Source organism: Bufo bufo, chromosome 5 (assembly GCF_905171765.1).
Source record: "Bufo bufo chromosome 5, aBufBuf1.1, whole genome shotgun sequence".
NCBI lineage: Eukaryota > Metazoa > Chordata > Amphibia > Anura > Bufonidae > Bufo > Bufo bufo.
The window spans coordinates 513,706,784-513,729,314 of NC_053393.1; positions in this window are offsets into that span (position 1 = coordinate 513,706,784).

The following is a 22,531-nucleotide window of genomic DNA, read 5'->3' on the forward strand; positions in this document are numbered from 1 at the left end:
ATACGACCCTATACGCTTTGACCAGAAAAAACTTACAGTGCAGTGTGTATATAATTTTTTATATTTTTTTTGCTGAAATATGCCCCAATACGCTTTCACCAGAAATAACTGCAACAGTGCAGTGCATATATATTTTTCTTTTTTTTACTGTAATACGCCCCTATACGCTTTCAACAGAAATAACTGCAGAAGTGAACTGAGAATATATTTTTCTTGTTGTACTGGAATACGACCCTATACGCTTTGACCAGAAAAAACTTAGAGTGCAGTGCGTATATTATTATTATTTTTTTTTTTACTGAAATATGCCCCTATACGCTTTCACCAGAAATAACTGCAGAAGTGAAATGTGTATATATTTTTTTTTGTAGTACTGATATAAGATACTAAAGATACTAAGATATAAGCCACTAAAGGCTTTTCAACATAGCACCTGCAGCCCAATAACAAATAGCTGGAATGACAAAGCTGTCTAATGGCTATTTGGATCCCCAAATAATCGTTCCCTGCACTTGTAAATTGTTTTGTCCCTAGCGCCTTCTGACGTCTCTCCCTGCACTAAGATGCTGTGAAATGATTACTCCCTATCCTTTCCCTGCACTTATAAATCGTTTTTTCTGTCTTTTTTTTCCACAATGAGGTTTTTCCAATTGCTGTCCCTAGTGCCTTCACACGTCTGTCCCTGCACTCTGAACGCTGGAAAATGGCAGAATCTAAAATGGCTGCCGTATTTATAGGACTGTGACATCACAGGGCTGGGTGGCTACTGATTGGCTGCATGCAGGCATGTCAATCTGGGTTATACCCCTCCTTCCCAGAGTTCCTTGCCTCATGTACTCAGTCCTCACACGTGTAGCCAACATTTTAGGAAAATTGCGATTCGTTACCACGAAGTGCGAGGAAATTCGCATTAGTTGCAAATCGAATTTTTCCTGAAATTCGGATCGAATTTCACTTCATCAGCTTCGATTCGCTCATCTCTAGTGAACATCAAGGACAGTTCTAAAGTTTTATGATTAGCATTAAGTAACACATTATGTACTGTGCCTTGCCTAGAATTATTTGACATTTATCATTCTCAATACATCCTAACTCTCCCCCCATTTCTCCCGGATCGTAAAATAAATTTTTTCAGGAGTGTCATTTTAGCCTTGAAAACAGTATTTAAAAGGATTTCCAAACTGTCCACTCTGTTTTATGGAAGGCATCATAAATCTGATTATATTGAAAGTAATTATTTTCTGGTGTCGAAAGTTCCATTCTGATCATTTCAAATGTTCTTAATTTACCCTTCAAATCTACATTATACCTTTTCATCCCATCATGCTTGAAACTATTCCAAATTGGTGACTGTGAACTGTCTCCAATGTAGCCATAAAACTTTTTAATCCAAAGCCATATTTTATTTCTCATTGAATCTTGAACCCTTTTTTTTTTATATGAGGTTGGGTAATTCAGAGCCACCTGAAAGTGGCCCGTAAGTTTAATTTTGCTCAATTTTCAAGTCTTCTATTTGTACTGTAGGAGAGTACCTGGGGTGGTGGTAAACGGGAGGTACGTGCCAGCGGGGGTCCTGGCCCCGCTGGAGTAAGAGCCGGAAAAGTGCATTTTGCAGCGGTTACGCTGTTAACAACGGATCCGGGCCGGCTCTTATTGAGAGCAGGCAGATATGCGGGCGGGTGCCTGTCTCCCCACGGTCCAGGCCAGGTTTTGCAGGAAAGGGTTAAAACCTGACCAGCAACAAGGGTGTGGTGCACAGTGTGGAGCTTCTGTGTTCTCTGGCTGTGAGAGTGAGGAGTGGAGGTGAGCTGGGCTGCGTGCTGAGGCCTGTAAAGGAGTGTGCAGGGACCCGCAGCTGAATCCAGGAGGGATCCATGTCCTGTGGCTAGGAGCCGGACCCATGGACTTACTTCACCAAGGAGAAAAGGTGACATTACTCCTGGCTTTAAATAGACTTTGCTTTATGGGACTGAAACAGGCCTCAAGTAGCCTGCAGCAGGGACTTGCTGTGTTTGAACTATTATTTTGCTGTGTGTGACCACCCTCCCTATGAACTGCACCGTCTTTCACAAATATGCACCGTGTGAATAAACAAAGCATTGTGTTTTACACCAAGACCGGTCTGTGATGCCTCTATACTGCACTCGCTACCACTGCCTACCAGAGCGGATCCCCACAATTGGTGGCTTCAGCGGGCAAACAGCAGTGAGGCCGAAAAATTGTGTTGTTTGAACTGTATGTCATATATTAAGCCGGCAAGTTTTGTGGCTCCAGATAAGATGGAGGAAGCCATTAGACACTTGGTGCAAAGTAATGAGGAGGCTACTCGGAGACATGAGGAAGCCCTGAGAGACCAGCGGCAGTTGAATAGTCTACTGGCCCAGCAACTGGCGACTATGCAGGAGTTCATGCGTGTGTTACAACAACAAGCCGTCCCAGGGGGAACCGCAGTCCTACCTGCTGCCCGGGATAAGGTGCGCTCAGCGTTAAGAAAGATGGGCCCCGATGATGATATCGAGGCGTTCCTGATGGTCTTCGAACGCACTGCGGAACAGGAAAGGTTACCTGCAGAACAGTGGGCCGAAGTAGTAGCACCATTTTTAGTGGGAGACGCACAAAAGGCCTACTTCGACCTCAGTCAGGAGGAAGCCAAGAGCTATAAGAGGCTGAAGGGGGAGGTGTTGGCTCGTCTTGGGGTTAATACCTATGTGCGTGCACATCGAGTCTACCAGTGGGCCTTCTCTGAGTCCCGGCCTGCTCGGTCCCAGGCCTATGACCTGTTACACCTAGTAAAAAAATGGCTGCAGCCTGAGACATTGAGCCCCTCGCAGATGGTGGAACGGGTGGTGGTCGATCGTTTGGTGCGGACCCTGCCAAGGGCCATACAGCGCTGGGTTGGTCAGGGAGACCCTGGCAACCTGGATCAGTTAGTAAGCCTAGTCGAGAGGTATGTGGCGACCCAGGACTTGGTGCGGGACTCAACGCAGGTACGGGAATCCCGTCAGGCTCCCTCTCAGGCTAGGGATCCGGAAAAAGGGACCCAACCACAAAGGGGGGGGAAGGCTAGTCCTACTCCAGGGAAGAGAGACCGGGGAGGGACCACAGGGTTTCAATGTTGGCACTGCCACGGCCTGGGACATAGGGCAGCGAACTGTCCTCAAACACCTGAACCCATGGACTGCGGGTTCGCTCGCCGGTCCTCTTTCTTTGCCCGGCCTGTATGTACCGCAGATGCCTGGCCGGACGCCGATATGCCACCTCTGTGCCAAGTCTTGATCGATGGGCATCCGATTAATGCTTTGCTGGACTCTGGGAGCCTGGTAACCCTAGTGCATGAGTCCTTAGTGTCTGAGACACTCCCAGAGAAGCAAACCCTGTCCATTGTCTGTATCCATGGGGATCGCCGGGAGTACCCCACTGCCAGGGTTACCATGTCCGTGTTGGGCAAAGAGGTGCAGCATGTCGTCGGAGTGGGATGCCAAATCCCTTATGCCGCAATACTGGGAAGGGATTTTCCTTTATTCTGGACTCTATGGAAGAGCGATATGCCTTCCCTTAGGGACAGATGACAATCTGGCCCAGTGCCCGAGGATCCCGATGCGGGGATACCAGCCGTAGGGGTCACCACATCACCTGTAGAGTGTCATCCCGATAGGTTTCCCCTAGAGGTGTTGGCAGGCGAATCCGTGGAAACCCCGTCCATCCCGGACCTGGAGGTATCCCGTGACACGTTCGGGACCGCCCAGCTCCAGGATCCGACATTATTGCGGGCGAGGGAAGGGGTGACAGTGGTAAATGGGGTGGCTCAGCACCCAGGGGCCGACTCGGTGTTTCCCCATTTGGCTCTTAACCAGGACCTGCTGTATAGGGTGGACAAAGTGCAGCATGAGGTAGTGGAGCAGCTGGTGGTACCCCAGCCATACCGCCGTGTGGTACTGGACTTGGCCCACTCCCACGTGCTGGGAGGACATTTGGGCGTAAAAAAAAAACAAGAGCGGATTCTGCAAAGGTTCTATTGGCCCGGGGTTTATGAGGAGGTCAAAAGGTTTTGCCAATCCTGTCCAGTGTGTCAGATGACGAGCCCCCAACCCCGCTATCGCAGTCCCCTAGTACCCATGCCCATCATTGAGGTCCCCTTCAAAAGAATAGGGATGGATCTGGTAGGCCCCATAAACAAGTCGGCCAGAGGGCACCAGCATATCTTGGTGGTCTTAGACTATGCCACCAGATATCCTGAAGCGATCCCACTACGTCATACTTCAGCTAAGCTCATAGCTAAAGAACTCATGGGCATGTTCGCAAGAGTGGGGATTCCAAAAGAGATCCTGACCGACCAGGGGACACCCTTCATGTCTAAGGTGACGAGGGAGCTCTGCAAGCTTTTAGGGGTTAAACGGTTACACACGTCCGTATACCATCCTCAAACCGACGGACTAGTGGAGCGCTTTAACAAAACCCTAAAAACTATGCTTAAAAGAACCGTAGCCAAAGACGGAAAGGATTGGGACTTGTTGCTGCCGTACGTATTGTTCGCAGTGCGAGAAGTGCCCCAGGCCTCTACGGGATTCTCGCCCTTCGAGCTATTGTACGGTCGACGGCCAAGAGGGTTGCTGGACATCGCTAAAGAGGCGTGGGAGCAACAGCCCACCCCACACAAGAGTATTATAGAGCATATAGAAAAGATGCAGGACCGTATCGAGACAGTCCTACCAATCATCCGGGAACACATGGAGGCCGCCCAACTGGCACAGAGCCGGGTATACAACCGGAGTGCCCAGGTCCGGACATTTAACTCGGGTGACCGGGTACTGGTGCTAGTCCCCACCATTGACAGTAAGTTTTTGGCACGGTGGCAAGGTCCCTACGAGGTGAAAGAGAAGGTAGGGCCAGTGAATTACAAGATATCCCAGCCAGGCCGGCGGAAGCCAGAACAGGTATATCATGTAAATTTACTGAAATCGTGGAGAGATAGGGAGTGTCTCATTGGGGACGGCCCAAGCACTGTCTTGTCTGCAGGGAAGATCCCAGCTCCACCCGAGGTCCCGGAGGGCACCTCCGCGGTAAAGATAGCGGGTGGTCTGTCGACCAAACAAGCTCAGGAAGCCAAAGAGTTGGTGAGTCGAAATAGGGACGTGTTCTCTGAGCTTCCTGGTCGAACTTCGGTAGTCCGACATGACATCGTCACCGAGCCCCACGTCAGGGTACGGTTAAAGCCGTATCGTGTACCGGAGGCCCGGCGACAGGCCATTTCAGAAGAAGTAAGGTCGATGTTGAGGTTAGGGGTGATTGAGGAGTCAAGGAGCGAGACGGTACTCTGCGCTTCTGCAATGACTTTAGAAAGTCGATGCCTACCCCATGCCCCGGGTAGACGAGCTTATAGAACGGCTAGGGAAAGCTCGCTATTTCTCGGTCCTCGACCTCACAAAAGGATATTGGCAGGTGCCTCTCACGGAGGCGGCAAAGGAGAAGACTGCCTTTGTCACCCCCGAGGGGTTATTTCAGTACCAAGTTTTGCCCTTTGGCCTACATGGCGCTCCAGCCACCTTCCAGCGATTGATGGATGTCATCCTATGGCCCCATCGTCCATATGCTTCGGCATATCTGGACGACATCATCGTGTTTAGCCAGGACTGGGAGAGTCACCTGCCCAAGGTACAGGCCGTAGTCGATTCACTTAGAAAAGCTGGACTGACGGCCATCCCAAAAAAATGTTCGATCAGGTTCGTGGAGGTCCGGTACCTGGGATACGTGATTGGGCGGGGAGTTGTCAAACCCCAGGTAGACAAGGTTGAGGCGATCAAGAGCTGGCCCAGACCTCTTACCACCAAGCAAGTACGTTCGTTCCTAGGGATGATAGGATATTACAGGCGCTTTATCCCCAACTTTGCCACAGTGGCGGCCCCATTGACAAGACTTTTAAAGGGGAGGAAGACTGTGATGGTCCGCTGGGATGAGCAGGCGGAAGAGGCGTTCTCCCGTTTGAAGTCGGCTCTGTGTGGGTCCCCGGTTTTGGTGACACCAGACTTCACACGGGAATTTGTCATTCAGACGGACGCCTCTGGAGTGGGCCTAGGGGCAGTACTCTCTCAGGAAATCAGTGGGGAGGAACACCCTGTTGTCTTCCTGAGTCGCAAACTCACCCCAGCGGAAACCAGGTACAGCGTGGTAGAGAGAGAATGCCTGGCCATTAAGTGGGCCCTCGAGTCCCTTAGGTACTATCTGTTAGGGAGAAGGTTCCGTCTGGTGACCGACCATTCCCCTCTTCAGTGGATGAGCCGGGCCAAGGAGGGGAGTGCCCGGGTCACCAGATGGTTCTTATCCCTCCAGAATTTTAAGTTCAGTGTCGAACACAGGGCAGGCCGCTTACAGGGGAATGCCGATGCCCTGTCCCGGGTACACTGTTGTACGTGTGTCCAACCTCTCAGGATTGAACAGGGTGTGCAACCCTTCAGGGTTGAACAAAGGGGGGGGATATGTAGGAGAGTACCTGGGGTGGTGGTAAACGGGAGGTACGTGCCAGCGGGGGTCCTGGCCCCGCTGGAGTAAGAGCCGGAAAAGTGCATTTTGCAGCGGTTACGCTGTTAACAACGGCTCTTATTGGGAGCAGGCAGATATGCGGGCGGGTGCCTGTCTCCCCACGGTCCAGGCCAGGTTTTGCAGGAAAGGGTTAAAACCTGACCAGCAACAAGGGTGTGGTGCACAGTGTGGAGCTTCTGTGTTCTCTGGCTGTGAGAGTGAGGAGTGGAGGTGAGCTGGGCTGCGTGCTGAGGCCTGTAAAGGAGTGTGCAGGGACCCGCAGCTGAATCCAGGAGGGATCCATGTCCTGTGGCTAGGAGCCGGACCCATGGACTTACTTCACCAAGGAGAAAAGGTGACATTACTCCTGGCTTTAAATAGACTTTGCTTTATGGGACTGAAACAGGCCTCAAGTAGCCTGCAGCAGGGACTTGCTGTGTTTGAACTATTATTTTGCTGTGTGTGACCACCCTCCCTATGAACTGCACCGTCTTTCACAAATATGCACCGTGTGAATAAACAAAGCATTGTGTTTTACACCAAGACCGGTCTGTGATGCCTCTATACTGCACTCGCTACCACTGCCTACCAGAGCGGATCCCCACAGTACGTATGATGTTGATAACATGATCTGCTTGTGAGATGACATTGGTGAAGTCTATGATCTATGAAGTGTATGAACCAAGAATTTTCAGAATTAAAAGATTACTGAAAATTTGATGCAACATCCCAAGCAAAAGAAGTGTCAAATCAATTGCAATATGCTTAAAAGTTTCAGTAGCAAAAATTCTCTGGGCATTGTCAATGGAGTTTATACCTCTTTATAGAGACCTTTCGTTCTGGAATCAGGAGTGGTTGTGTATCACAAACTTTACCAATGCAATCTTCTTGCAATGTATGGAAGACATATTTGAAGATCATTTTGCAGCTTACATGCATGGCACAACTAGCAGGAAGGTCTTACTGATGGTACATGTAGGGAGCACTGGTGGCACTTGATCAGGAGTTGACTGGGTGCCATAAGCAGAAGGTGTCAATTGTAGCATACAGCTGGAGCAATGCCCAGGATCAGAGATAGCTCGGATCCCAAATTTTTAACCCCTTAGATGATGTGGTCAATAGCTACTGTAGAATCTAAAGGTATTTCACAGTGCAAACCCAACCCCGTCAACACCCCCCCCCCCCCCCCCCCCCACACACACACACACACACACACACAAATTGATGGGTTCTCATGGCAGCCAGAGATCCAATGAAGGGCCCTGGCTCTGCTAGTTTTGCACACCTAACACAAGACTAATGGCAACAGCATTTATATCACTTGGTGAAAGTGATGTACCCTAGTAGAAGGGGTATCTGCAATTGTTTGGTAATATACTGTACGATAATGTTATGTTATACAGTCGTGGCCAAAAGTTTTGAGAATTACATAAATATTGGAAATTGGAAAAGTTGCTGCTTAAGTTTTTATAATAGCAATTTGCATATACTCCAGAATGTTATGAAGAGTGATCAGATGAATTGCATAGTCCTTCTTTGCCATGAAAATTAACTTAATCCCAAAAAAACCTTTCCACTGCATTTCATTGCAGTCATTAAAGGACCTGCTGAGATCATTTCAGCAATCGTCTTGTTAACATACAGTAGGTGAGAATGTTGACGAGCACAAGGCTGGAGATCATTATGTCAGGCTGATTGGGTTAAAATGGCAGACTTGACATGTTAAAAGGAGGGTGATGCTTGAAACCATTGTTCTTCCATTGTTAACCATGGTGACCTGCAAACGCGTGCAGCCATCATTGTGTTGCATAAAAATGGCTTCACAGGCAAGGATATTGTGGCTACTAAAATTGCACCTCAATCAACAATTTATAGGATCATCAAGGACTTCAAGGAAAGAGGTTAAATTCTTGTTAAGAAGGCTTCAGGGTGTCCAAGAAAGTCCAGCAAGCGCCAGGATCATCTCCTAAAGAGGATTCAGCTGCGGGATCGGAGTGCCACCAGTGCAGAGCTTGCTTAGGAATGGCAGCAGGCAGGTGTGAGCGCATCTGCACGCACAGTGAGGCAAAGAAAGAAAGAAAGCAAACAAAAACCCACTAATTCTGACAAACTCCAAGAAGTGATTATGAAAGAATGGGTTGCTATCAGTCAGGAATTGGCCCAGAAGTTGATTGAGATCATGCCCAGTCGAATTGCAGAGGTCCTGAAAAAGAAGGGCCAACACTGCAAATACTGACTCTTTGCATAAATGTCATGTAATTGTCGATAAAAGCCTTTGAAACGTATGAAGTGCGTGTAATTATATTTCACTACATCACAGAAACTGAAACAAAGATCTAAAAGCAGTTTAGCAGCAAACTTCGTGAAAACTAATATTTGTGTCATTCTCAAAACTTTTGGCCACGACTGTACACTGCTATATAATGTGACACACTCAGTATGCTTAAGCATGAGGCAGGCATAGCCAGAGTTATCAATCCTGACCCAACCCTCTCTGGAGCTTAGAACGTATGGTCAATCTCACTAGTTCCAGAAGATTCTTGTTGTGTTAGGAGTAGGGAATGTGAGGACAGGCTTGGAAGAGGCAGGGAGCAGACACTAGGTGCTCCTTGTTTCAGGCTTTCAGCCTCAATGCTTCTGGAGACTAAAAGATTCTTAAGTGTCCTCCACTACCATCAGAAAGAGAGAGAGGGAGAAAAATTAGATAATTTTTATGGCTAAAGTGAGAGTCAGCAATTCAACCAATGTAAAGGATTACAGACTTTGCTTCTGCAAAGGGGAAACTCGTTCAGACACCCTAGATTAGTATACACAAAGGCTTCACCGTTTTAGCCAGAAATGTGATCAGTATACAATGTTTCAGACTCTTCTGTAGTGGAGGGATAACAAAAGACACCCTGTACACTTCAGGTATGATTTTGGCCAGTCATATTATTGGAACCGCATGCAACTCTGTGAATTGTGGACATTGTGACAGATTAGTTGCTAGCCAGCAATCTCAGTATTAGAGACTGAAAAAAGAGAGAGATTATTCAAGGGCCATTGCTTAAATCTACTTGTTTAATTCATGCTTTGACATCTGAGAAGAAGTTGCAATGTGTACAGATAACTGCTAGATGCACTACAATTTATATTTGGTACACAGTAAAAATTGACTTTCATTTGGTTAATCTGGCCTGTTACTGACTGGCTACACAGAGTACCTTGATTGAAAAAATTTATGCTCCTCCTTCACTGCATGGACCCCAAAGAGCAACGGCCCCAGAGAGTGCACCATGACACATCATCATCAGGGCCACTACCAATACCATCCTCTGCTTTAGTTCCCATGGGGCTCATTGCAAAAGATACAGTACAATTAAAAAAATAAAAAATAATGCTGGATTCAATTTATCTTTATTCCCCCAGAAAGAGTGCCATTAATAATGCTAATTATCCCACAAAAAATAAGCCCATTAATGCAAAAATTAATTACGGCTTACAGAACGTGACCATGAAAAATGAAAAAAAATTGACTCAGTGATGATGCCACTTCTTTTTCTGGAGGAAGTAAATGATCTCAACCCCCAAGGTCATTGAAAAATCCCCCCAAACCAGTAAAATAAGCCATTTTCTCCTCCAGATGAAAAAAACATCCACTTGGCTTGATTGATGCTTTCTTAACCACCTCAGCCCCCAGTGCTTAAACACCCTGAAAGACCAGGCCACTTTTTACACTTCTGACCTACACTACTTTCACCGTTTATTGCTCGGTCATGCAACTTACCACCCAAATGAATTTTACCTCCTTTTCTTCTCACTAATAGAGCTTTCATTTGGTGGTATTTCATTGCTGCTGACATTTTTACTTTTTTTGTTATTAATCGAAATTTAACGATTTTTTTGCAAAAAAATGACATTTTTCACTTTCAGTTGTAAAATTTTGCAAAAAAAACGAGATCCATATAGAAATTTTGCTCTAAATTTATAGTTCTACATGTCTTTGATAAAAAAAAAATGTTTGGGTAAAAAAAAAATGGTTTGGGTAAAAGTTATAGCGTTTACAAACTATGGTACAAAAATGTGAATTTCCGCTTTTTGAAGCAGCTCTGACTTTCTGAGCACCTGTCATGTTTCCTGAGGTTCTACAATGGCCAGACAGTACAAACACCCCACAAATGACCCCATTTCGGAAAGTACACACCCTAAGGTATTCGCTGGTGGGCATAGTGAGTTCATAGAACTTTTTATTTTTTGTCACAAGTTAGCGGAAAATGATGATTTTTTTTTTTTTTCTTACAAAGTCTCATATTCCACTAACTTGTGACAAAAAATAAAAACTTCTATGAACTCACTATGCCCATCACGAAATACCTTGGGGTCTCTTCTTTCCAAAATGGGGTCACTTGTGGGGTAGTTATACTGCCCTGGCATTCTAGGGGCCCAAATGTGTGGTAAGGAGTTTGAAATCAAATTCTGTAAAAAATGACGAGTGAAATCCGAAAGGTGCTCTTTGGAATATGGGCCCCTTTGCCCACCTAGGCTGCAAAAAAGTGTCACACATCTGGTATCTCTGTATTCAGGAGAAGTTGAGGAATGTGTTTTGGGGTGTCTTTTTACATATACCCATGCTGGGTGAGATAAATATCTTGGTCAAATGCCAACTTTGTATAAAAAAATGGGAAAAGTTGTCTTTTGCCAAGATATTTCTCTCACCCAGCATGGGTATATGTAAAAAGACACCCCAAAACACATTCCCCACCTTCTCCTGAGTACGGCAATACCAGATGTGTGACACTTTTTTGCAGCCTAGGTGGGCAAAGGGGCCCATATTCCAAAGAGCACCTTTCAGATTTCACAGGTCATTTTTTACAGAATTTGATTTCAAACTCCTTACCACACATTTGGGCCCCTAGAATGCCAGGGCAGTATAACTACCCCACAAGTGACCCCATTTTGGAAAGAAGACACCCCAAGGTATTTCGTGAGGGGCATGGCAAGTTCCTAGAATTTTTTATTTTTTGTCACAAGTTAGTGGAAAATGATGATTTTTTTTTTTTTTTTTTTTCATACAAAGTCTCATATTCCACTAACTTGTGACAAAAAATAAAAACTTCCATGAACTCACTATGCCCATCAGCGAATACCTTGGGGTCTCTTCTTTCCAAAATGGGGTCACTTGTGGGGTAGTTATACTGCCCTGGCATTCTAGGGGCCCAAATGTGCGGTAAGGAGTTTGAAATCAAATTCTGTAAAAAATGACCTGTGAAATCCGAAAGGTGCTCTTTGGAATATGGGCCCCTTTGCCCACCTAGGCTGCAAAAAAGTGTCACACATCTGGTATTGCCGTACTCAGGAGAAGGTGGGGAATGTGTTTTGGGGTGTCATTTTACATATACCCATGCTGGGTGAGATAAATATCTTGGTCAAATGCCAACTTTGTATAAAAAAAATGGGAAAAGTTGTCTTTTGCCAAGATATTTCTCTCACCCAGCAGGGGTATATGTAAAATGACACCCCAAAACACATTCCCCACCTTCTCCTGAGTACGGAGATACCAGATGTGTGACACTTTTTTGCAGCCTAGGTGGGCAAAGGGGCCCATATTCCAAAGAGCACCTTTCGGATTTCACAGGTCATTTTTTATAGAATTGGATTTCAAACTCCTTACCACACATTTGGGCCCCTAGAATGCCAGGGCAGTATAACTACCCCACAAGTGACCCCATTTTGGAAAGAAGACACCCCAAGGTATTCGCTGATGGGCATAGTGAGTTCATGGAAGTTTTTATTTTTTGTCACAAGTTAGTGGAATATGAGACTTTGTATGGAAAAAAAAAAAAAAAAAAAAATCAGCATTTTCCACTAACTTGTGACAAAAAATAAAAAATTCTAGGAACTCGCCATGCCCCTCACGGAATACCTTGGGGTGTCTTCTTTCCAAAATGGGGTCACTTGTGGGGTAGTTATACTGCCCTGGCATTTTCCAGGGGCCCTAATGTGTGGTAAGTAGGTAAATGACCTGTGAAATCCTAAAGGTGCTCTTTGGAATATGGGCCCCTTTGCCCACCTAGGCTGCAAAAAAGTGTCACACATGTGGTATCGCCGTATTCAGGAGAAGTTGGGGAATGTGTTTTGGGGTGTCATTTTACATATACCCTTGCTGGGTGAGAGAAATATCTTGGCAAAAGACAACTTTTCCCATTTTTTTATACAAAGTTGGCATTTGACCAAGATATTTCTCTCACCCAGCATGGGTATATGTAAAATGACACCCCAAAACACATTCACCAACTTCTCCTGAGTACGGCGATACCAGATGTGTGACACTTTTTTGCAGCCTAGATGCGCAAAGGTGCCCAAATTCCTTTTAGGAGGGCATTTTTAGACATTTGGATACCAGACTTCTTCTCACGCTTTGGGGCCCCTAGAATGCCAGGGCAGTATAAATACCCCACATGTGACCCCATTTTGGAAAGAAGACACCCCAAGGTATTCAATGAGGGGCATGGCGAGTTCATAGAAAATTTTTTTTTTTGGCACAAGTTAGCGGAAATTGATATTTTTAATTTTATTTCTCACAAAGTCTCCCGTTCCGCTAACTTGGGACAAAAATTTCAATCTTTCATGGACTCAATATGCCCCTCACGGAATACCTGGGGGTGTCTTCTTTCCGAAATGGGGTCACTTGTGGGGTATTTATACTGCCCTGGCATTCTAGGGGCCCTAAAGCGTGAGAAGAAGTCTGGAATATAAATGTCTAAAAAATTTTACGCATTTGGATTCCGTGAGGGGTATGGTGAGTTCATGTGAGATTTTATTTTTTGACACAAGTTAGTGGAATATGAGACTTTGTAAGAAAAAAATGATAATTTCCGCTAACTTGGGCCAAAAAAATGTCTGAATGGAGCCTTACAGAGGGGTGATCAATGACAGGGGGGTGATCAATGACAGGGGGAGTGATCAATGACAGGGGGGGTGATCAATGACAGGGGGTTGATCAATGACAGGGGGGTGATCAGGGAGTCTATATGGGGTGATAACCACAGTCATTGATCACGCCCGTGTAAGGCTTCATTCAGACGTCCGTATGCGTTTTGCGGATCCGATCCATCTATCAGTGCATCCGTAAAAATCATGCGGACATCTGAATGGAGCTTTACAGGGGGTTGATCAATGACAGGGGTGTAATCAATGACAGGGGGGTGATCAGGGAGTCTATATGGGGTGATAACCACAGTCATTGATCACGCCCCTGTAAGGCTTCATTCAGACGTCCGTATGCGTTTTGCGGATCCGATCCATCTATCAGTGCATCCGTAAAAATCATGCGGACATCTGAATGGAGCTTTACAGGGGGGTAATCAATGACAGGGGGGTGATCACCACAGTCATTGATCATGCCCCTGTAAGGCTTCATTCAGACGTCCGGATGCGTTTTGCGGATCGGATCCATCTATCAGTGCATCCGTAAAAATCATGCGGACATCTGAATGGAGCTTTACAGGGGGGTGATCAGGGAGTCTATATGGGGTGATCACCACAGTCATTGATCATGCCCCTGTAAGGCTTCATTCAGACGTCCGGATGCGTTTTGCGGATCCGATCCATCTATCAGTGGATCCGTAAAAATCATGCGGACGTCTGAATGGAGCTTTACAGGGGGGTAATCAATGACAGGGGTGTAATCAATGACAGGGGGGTGATCAGGGAGTCTATATGGGGTGATAACCACAGTCATTGATCACGCCCCTGTAAGGCTTCATTCAGACGTCCGGATGCGTTTTGCGGATCCGATCCATCTATCAGTGGATCCGTAAAAATCATGCGGACGTCTGAATGGAGCTTTACAGGGGGTTGATCAATGACAGGGGGGTAATCAATGACAGGGGGGTGATCAGGGAGTCTATATGGGGTGATCAGGGGCTAATAAGGGGTTAATAAGTGACAGGGGGGGGGGGTGTAGTGTAGTGTAGTGGTGCTTGGTGGGACTTTACTGAGCTACCTGTGTCCTCTGGTGGTCGATCCAAACAAAGGGGACCACCAGAGGACCAGGTAACAGGTATATTAGACGCTGTTATCAAAACAGCGTCTAATATACCTGTTAGGGGTTAAAAAAAAAACACATCTCCAGCCTGCCAGCGAACGATCGCCGCTGGCAGGCTGGAGATCAACTCTCTTACCTTCCGTTCCTGTGAGCGCGCGCGCCTGTGTGCGCGCGTTCACAGGAAGTCTCGGCTCGCGCGAGATGACGCATATATGCGTGACTCTGCGCAGGGTTGCCACCTCCGGAACGCGATCCTGCGTTAGGCGGTCCGGAGGTGGTTAAAGGGGTTATCCCATGACGAATGTAAAAAATTAAAATCAGACATCATATAGCACATGATAACATCTTTCTAACAAAGCTAGAACCAGCTCTGCACCTCACATGGATCCAGAGATCTCCACATTCATTGCTCTGCTAGATTTATATCAAGATGAAAACAAAAGGGGAGTGTCTTTTCTGCTGTAGATCAGGGGGCGTGTCTATGCTCTCCCTATCACAGCTCAGGAGGCAGTTGAATGATAAAACTGAGCATGTGCGGCCACCTCAGTGAGCAGGACAAAGAAATAAGGAAAGAAAAAAACAGCAGGTGGTGCTATACAGATACATTTTATTGAATAACTCAGTGGCTATGCTAAATTTTTAATTAGATGCAATTACAAAAGGATTCAGATTCAGGTGCTGGTTTGAAAACTGTAAAATATTTTTCGTGGGACAACCCCTTTACGTTTATTAATTTGTTCACTTTACACTATCATTATATTGTGTCACATTTTTCTTCTATTGAGCTCAGTACTTTGACTTGATGGAGAAGAGACAAAACTATCGGGGAACTCTACACCATAACATAGCATTGATAAAGCATTCATTTGTGTGAGTACATAAGCTGCTCATTCCATACTCATTCACTGAGACTAATTCCAGTAAAATCACTAACGTCCTCATTTACATTTTCTACCCATCTCTGCTTCAGTCCTCTAATATTTTGGTCGTAATAGACATGTTTTCTTCCTCTCTCTAGACAAGTTAATATACACTCTCTCGAATTTCTCCATTGAATAACAATTATTTATTTAAGAACTACATTCATTTTAGAAGAACATTTAGTGTTTTTTTTTTTTCTCAGTTTACTCGATAAAAAATGTGTTCTGCAGAATTGTACTTGTCAGCAATGTGTTCTCATTTGGAGCGATGTGACATGGCTTTTGTATATAAAATCTCTCTCCAGCAGCAGAATACATTCACTGCTGGGACAATTTCTTTATTGACGACAATAATGAAGAGGATTAGACAAGCTAAACAGTACAAATCGTGTGTCGGACTGAATGCTGTCATCCTGTCAGAGAAAATATGATGGAAGCAAATGTTATCCTTAAAGGGGGTGTCTGGGATTTTAATATTGATGACCTTATCCTGAGGACAGGTCATAAATATCTTATTGGGGGTGGGCGGGGGTCTTACACCCAGCACAACTGCTAAGCAACTGTTCGACATAAAGTCCAGCTCTGTAACTGTGTAGCTCCGTCTATTGTGTAGTGAATGGAGCAGTGACTGCACAATGGATGGAGCCGTGTAGTTCTGGCCTGTATGCTACACTGAAACTGCTGATCGACGGAGTGTAGCATTCAAAGAGGTATCTCCCTCCACTAGTAAATACTGAAAATTAGCAGAACCAAAGGGCATCTGCTTATAACATCATGCTAGAAGTCAGCGGTAAGGGTACAGAGGGGTCGTAAGAAGTTGGGAGTGTGTACCTGCACAGTCTGAAAATGGCAGCACTGATTGGATAGAGTGAGTCTGTGCATGTACACCCCCCCAACTGGTTAACACTCATCTGTACCCTTACTGCAGACTGCTAGAAATTAATTCATAACTTCTAGTAGAAACAATAAAGGAATGGCAGAACATAGAGCCATAATTTTTATTACATGGAGAATGCACAAAGCTATTAAAACAGGCATGTCAGGAGCCTTGAAAGGTCCGGTGAAAGGTCCACTTTAAAGGGCTTCTGTCACCCCACTAAACTCATATATTTTTTTGGGGGGTACTTATAATCCCTATACTGCGATATATCTATACATTATGTTATTAATCATTTTCGTTCTGCAGATAAGGCAAAAAACATACTTTTATAATATGCTAATTACCTGTCTACCAGCAAGTAGGGCGTCTACTTGCTGGTAGCAGCCGCAAAAAAACCGCCCCCTCCTCCTGTTGATTGACAGGGCTAGCCGCGATCTCCTCCTCCGGTGGCCCTGTCTGCATTTCAAAAATCGCGCGCCTGTCTTGATTCGGCGCAGGCGCTCTGAGAGAAGGAGGCTCGCCTCCTCAGCACTCCCTCAGTGCGCCTGCGCCGATGACGTCACCGAAAGAGCAGTAGACGCCCTACTTGCTGGCAGACAGGTAATTAGCATATTATAAAAGTACGTTTTTTGCCTTATCTGCAGAACGAAAATGATTAATAACATAATGTATAGATATATCGCAGTATAGGGATTATAAGTACCCCAAAAAAAATATATGATTTTAGTGGGGTGACAGAAGCCCTTTAAAGAACAGCCTAATGATTTAATTGAGTTCCATATAATGGATAATTTCTCCTGCGCTTGCACTCTATGGTATTTGTACACTTGCTGCAAAGTTCCCCGCCGATGATCAATAGTTGACCCTCCTACAGGACAACCTAGGAGCAGCTTATTTTTTGGGGAACCTTCTAGTGAAAACAGACTACTCAAACAGCAATCCCAACCAGAATTAGAAATTATATAAATTCCCATATGAATTTGTTTCATTCTTGACTTTGACATGGTTGTCAATCAAATTTTTCCAACAATTGTTTGGAGAGAAGCAAATTGTCTGGGTTCCCACCTGGCAGAATAGCTGCAGGAAATCAGTTTGATGGGGTTGTTTCTGCTGCATATGCTGCAAGGATTTTTGCAAACCTCAAATCTGCCACGCATGAATGTTTTCAGAGAGGTGAATAGAGAACGGTGGTCTTCCAGGCCCATACTTTAATGCTTAAATTTAGTGCTTTTGCTGATTTGCCTCATGGTTCCACAGAGGACCCCAGCTAGACACCAGGAAAATGTACTCAGGGTTGGCTTTGATCACTGATTGTAATGCAGCCATGCACAAAAACTTTCATTTCCATTTTAACACATGATCAGAGACAGGCATACAGAAGGCATTTTACATAACTGCATGTAGGTATCATGGTCTCCAACAGATCACCATCATGCTTGCTCTCTTGCAAAGTCCTGATCAATTTCATTGGTGGAATGTAAACCATGAATCAGCAATGAGAGTAATATTCTAGAGGGGTATTGTAATTTTCAGCATTGACAGGAAACACCACGTTATCACTTACTAATATTGATTGTCTATCTGTAATGCTCCCTTTTCCTGCACTCCATTACGGTCATGTGACATTTTCTGTTGTGCTGGCTCCACTATCCCGATGACATCACGTCTACATCTAAGGCGTGGCAAGACTTGTAAGATTCTGCTGTGTCGGCACAATATAATAAATGACCGTGCCTTCAAGGGCTGTGTTCTCATCATTCTTCTGGACACTGCCCTGTAGATGGGATGTCAGTAATGTTGAGCGAAGAGAAGCATTCAAAGCTGAATTTGGTCTGAAGTTTAGGAAAACTTCGATTCATAAAGAATCCGAATTTCCTTGCGCTTCGTGGTAACGAATCCGTTTTCCTAAAAGGGTGGCTGCACGTGTTACAAAGGGAAAGCAAGAAGACTGGGAATGCGAGCTCACTCATAATGCTGTGCAGCCAGACAATCCGCAGGTAACCCTGTGATATCACAGCCCTGTAAGCCCCTCATCCCGCAGGGTCTCTGCCATTGTCCTGTGAGCTGAGCATAGGGAGAGGCGTCGCAAGTGCTCATCCTCTAGGGACAGTGTTGCTGAAAACTATTAATAGAAGAATATTTGAGAGGGAGAGTGCAGGGAGAGCCCAGGGAGACTGCAGGGAGAGTACAGGGAGAGCCCAGGGAGACTGCAGGGAGAGTGCAGGGAGATGTATTCTGTTTTATTTATTTATTCCTACATTTACTTATTCCTTTGGCTCTCTCCCACATAATGCAGCCTGGGTCTTTAAGTAGGCCTCAGCCCAGCTGCATTAATCAAGCAGCTGCAGAGTAAATTGTTCCAGGGCTAGAAATAGAGCCCCTCACCAGGTATAGGTGAGAAACCTAGGTGGAATATATATGCCATTTAACACGTCACCTGCTGCCACCTTACACTACATCAAGCATCAACTAAGATATGTAATTCAATACCAATAAGATGGAAGCCTTTATTATTCCAGTGCCAGCGTGCCATGTCCTAGAAAAGTCAGCAAGATGCAGAGAGAGGAAGAGCTGGATGTTCCTGATGACATATTCTCATCGATATTAGATGATGTGGAAAAGGAGGAAAAGCATATGGTAGAAGAAGGGCTCCCACCTGTAAGGCAGGAGAGGACTGGGGCTGGAGAAGTGGTTATTCCAGAGCTGATTAATATTCAGTGTTTACTGTCAAATAACCTGCAGGACATTGAAGGCAAGAACAGTAATAATATGCATATTGTGCCCCAACCTAACCAGCCAAACCCCATACCAGCAAAAGCCCCTGTTTAAAGGTGCATTAAAGGTGCCGAGCGGCCATCAACAATGAAGACGACCATACAGTGCGGTCTTCATTATTACATGAAAGGCATCTGTGGGCTAATTGGCTGCGCAGTTCTTCACCGCAGCATGGCCGAAACCCGCCTGCAGCACGGCCTCTTCGTGTGGACGTACCCTAAGGAAGAGTTGCCTGGGTGTACCTGATTTATAGTGATTTGTGACAAATTAATTTGGAATGAATGAAATTTCTTGGCTAACTTTGGAAAATTTGCCAAATCAAATTTTTCTAAACTTCGCTCTTGTCTAGATGTCAGCAATGATGCTGTGTCTCAGGGCAGGGTTTTTCCAGCAGGGCTTCAAGCAGGCTTGGATCTGTAATGTCTGAGCTGGATGGGGAAAGAGAGGCAGAGACCTGATTCTACAGACACTCCCCTTGTGCAAAATGTGTTACAGCTAATTATGCTGTGCTTGTTCACATCCATTACTACTCCAGACCCCCTAAACAAATTCAAACCCCAGATAAGACCAAATAAAAAAATATGAACCCACACCCCTCTGTTTACCAATCACATATCTCACAAACAGATACAGTACTATATAAAAACACACAAACAATACACTACATTACACCACCACATCACTTACACACTACTCACAACACACCAGTAACATGCATCCCGCAGCTCCTCATATGTTCCCCACATCACTATAAATAAGGCTGGTGCTACACAGAAACATGAAGACTGTAATGTCACATTGATACATCACATATAATGTGTCTATGGAGTCACAATGTAACATGTAACATAGTATGTGAGGCAGAAAAAAGACATTTGTCCATCCAGTTCGGCCTGTTATCCTGCAAGTTAATCCAGAGGAAGGCAAAAAAAACCTGTGAGGTAGAAGCCAATTTTCCCCACTTAAGTGGAAAAAGAAATTCCTTCCCGACTCCAATCAGACAATCAGAATAACTCCCTGGATAAATGACCCATCTCTAGTAGCTATAGCCTGTAATATTATTACACTCCAGAAATACATCCAGGCCCCTCTTGAATTCCTTTATTGTACTCACCATCACCACCTCCTCAGGCAGAGAGTTCCATAGTCTCACTGCTCTTACCGTAAAGAATCCTTTTCTATGTTTGTGTACAAACCTTCTTTCCTCCAGACGCAGAGGATGTCCCCTCGTCACAGTCCTGGGGATAAATAGATGATGGGAGAGATCTCTGTACTGACCCCTGATATATTTATACATAGTAATTAGATCTCCCCTCAGTCATCTTTTTTCTAACGTGAATAACCCTAATTTTGATAATCTTTCAGGGTACTGTAGTTGCCCCATTCCAGTTATTACTTTAGTTGCCCTCCTCTGGACCCTCTCCAGCTCTGCTATGTCTGCCTTGTTCACAGGAGCCCAGAACTGTACACAGTACTCCATGTGTGGTCTGACTAATGATTTGTAAAGTGGTAGGACTATGTTCTTATCACGGGCATCTATGCCCCTTTTTATGCAACCCATTATCTTATTGGCCTTGGCAGCAGCTGCCTGACACTGTTTTTTACAGCTTAGTTTGCTGTTCACTAAAATTCCTAAGTCCTTTTCCATGTCAGTGTTACCGAGTGTTTTATCATTTAGTATGTACGGGTGATTTGCATTATTCCTTCCCATGTGCATAACTTTACATTTGTCAGTGTTAAACCTCATCTGCCACTTCTCTGCCTAAGCCTCTAATCTATCCAGATCCCTCTGTAGCAGTATACTGTCCTCTTCAGTGTTAATTACTTTACACAGTTTAGTGTCATCTGCAAAAATTTATATTTTACTATGCAAGCCTTCTACAAGATCATTAATAACTATATTGAAGAGAATTGGGCCCAATACTGACCCCTGAGGTACTCCACAAGTGACAGTGACCCAATCTGAGTGTGTACCGTTAATAACCACCCTCTGCTTTCTATCAATGAGTCTGTTACTTACCCACATACAGACATTTTATACCAGTCCAAACATTCTCATTTTATGTACTAACCTTTTATGTGTAGAAAAAGGAAAGTTCAGCAGCTCTCACCTGCCCCTCCTTCAGCTGTGAGCACGGATAGCCCGAATCAGGTAACGGGCAGCAGTATGCGAAAAAATGTTTGAAGGACTCCAGCTCCACTTGATTAAAGGAATATAAATTTATTTTGCTTGCAGTAAAAACTCATCTATCAGTTTACAAAAATAGCAGTCTTGTCTACGCGTTTCGGGCTACCAAAGACAATTCCAGCCCTTCCTCATGACACGCGTAATGAGGAAGGGCTGGAATTGTCTCTGGTAGCCCGAAACGCGTAGACAAGACTGCTATTTTTGTAAACTGATGGATGAGTTTTTACTGCAAGCAAAATAAATTTATATTCCTTTAATCAAGTGGAGCTGGATTCCTTCAAACATTTTTTCGCATAACCTTTTATGTGGTACAGTGTCAAATGCATTGGAGAAGTCCAGATATATGACAACCATTGATTCGCCACTGTCAAGTCTAGAACTTATCTCCTCATAGAAACTGATTAAATTAGTTTGACATGACCGATCCCTCATGAAGCCATGCTGATATGGCGTTATTTGCTTATTTTCATTGAGGTACTCCAAGATAGCATCTCTTAGAAAACCTTTAAACAGTTTACCTACGACAAATGTTAAGCTTACCAGCCTATAGTTTCCTGGTTCTGTTTTTGTACCCTTTTTGAATATTGCCACCACATTTGCTATGCCCCAATCAGGGGCGTAGCTAGAAATGGCTGGGCCCCATAGCAAATTTTTTTTATGGCCCCCCCTCCCGGATCTCCCACTCCCACATACCTCTCGGACCTCGCCGCCACATCCGCAGCTCCTCATGCACTTGCGACGGTTACGTGTAGGACTGAGCACAGACAGTTGGTCACTGGCAACGCATTTGTGCCAGTGTAGGAAATGTATGAATCTAAATGTCTGGGTATTAAAGTAGGACTAGTCAGAACTGCCGTGTGGGACCACTCCAGGGGTCAAGTCCTTGGGAAAAAAAAGTGTGGGAACTCACCCAAGATCCACTGCCACCCTGACCCCCCCCATATATATATATATATATATATATATATATTTCGCAGAAAATTCAGTGCAACATAAAACATAAACAAAACTGGAAGTTGCGCTATATGACTGTTGAGACATAATTCGTCTCTTTCAAATTATAAGCTCCCCTTATATATAATTTTTCTTTCAGTTCTGAAGGCTCAGGGGTGCTGGCTGCTTGGCCTCAGGGGTGTTGGTGGCTTGGCCTCAGGGGTGCTAGCAGGCTTGGCCTCAAGGGTGCTGACAGGCTTGGCCTCAGGGGTGCTGGCTGGCTTGGCCTCTGG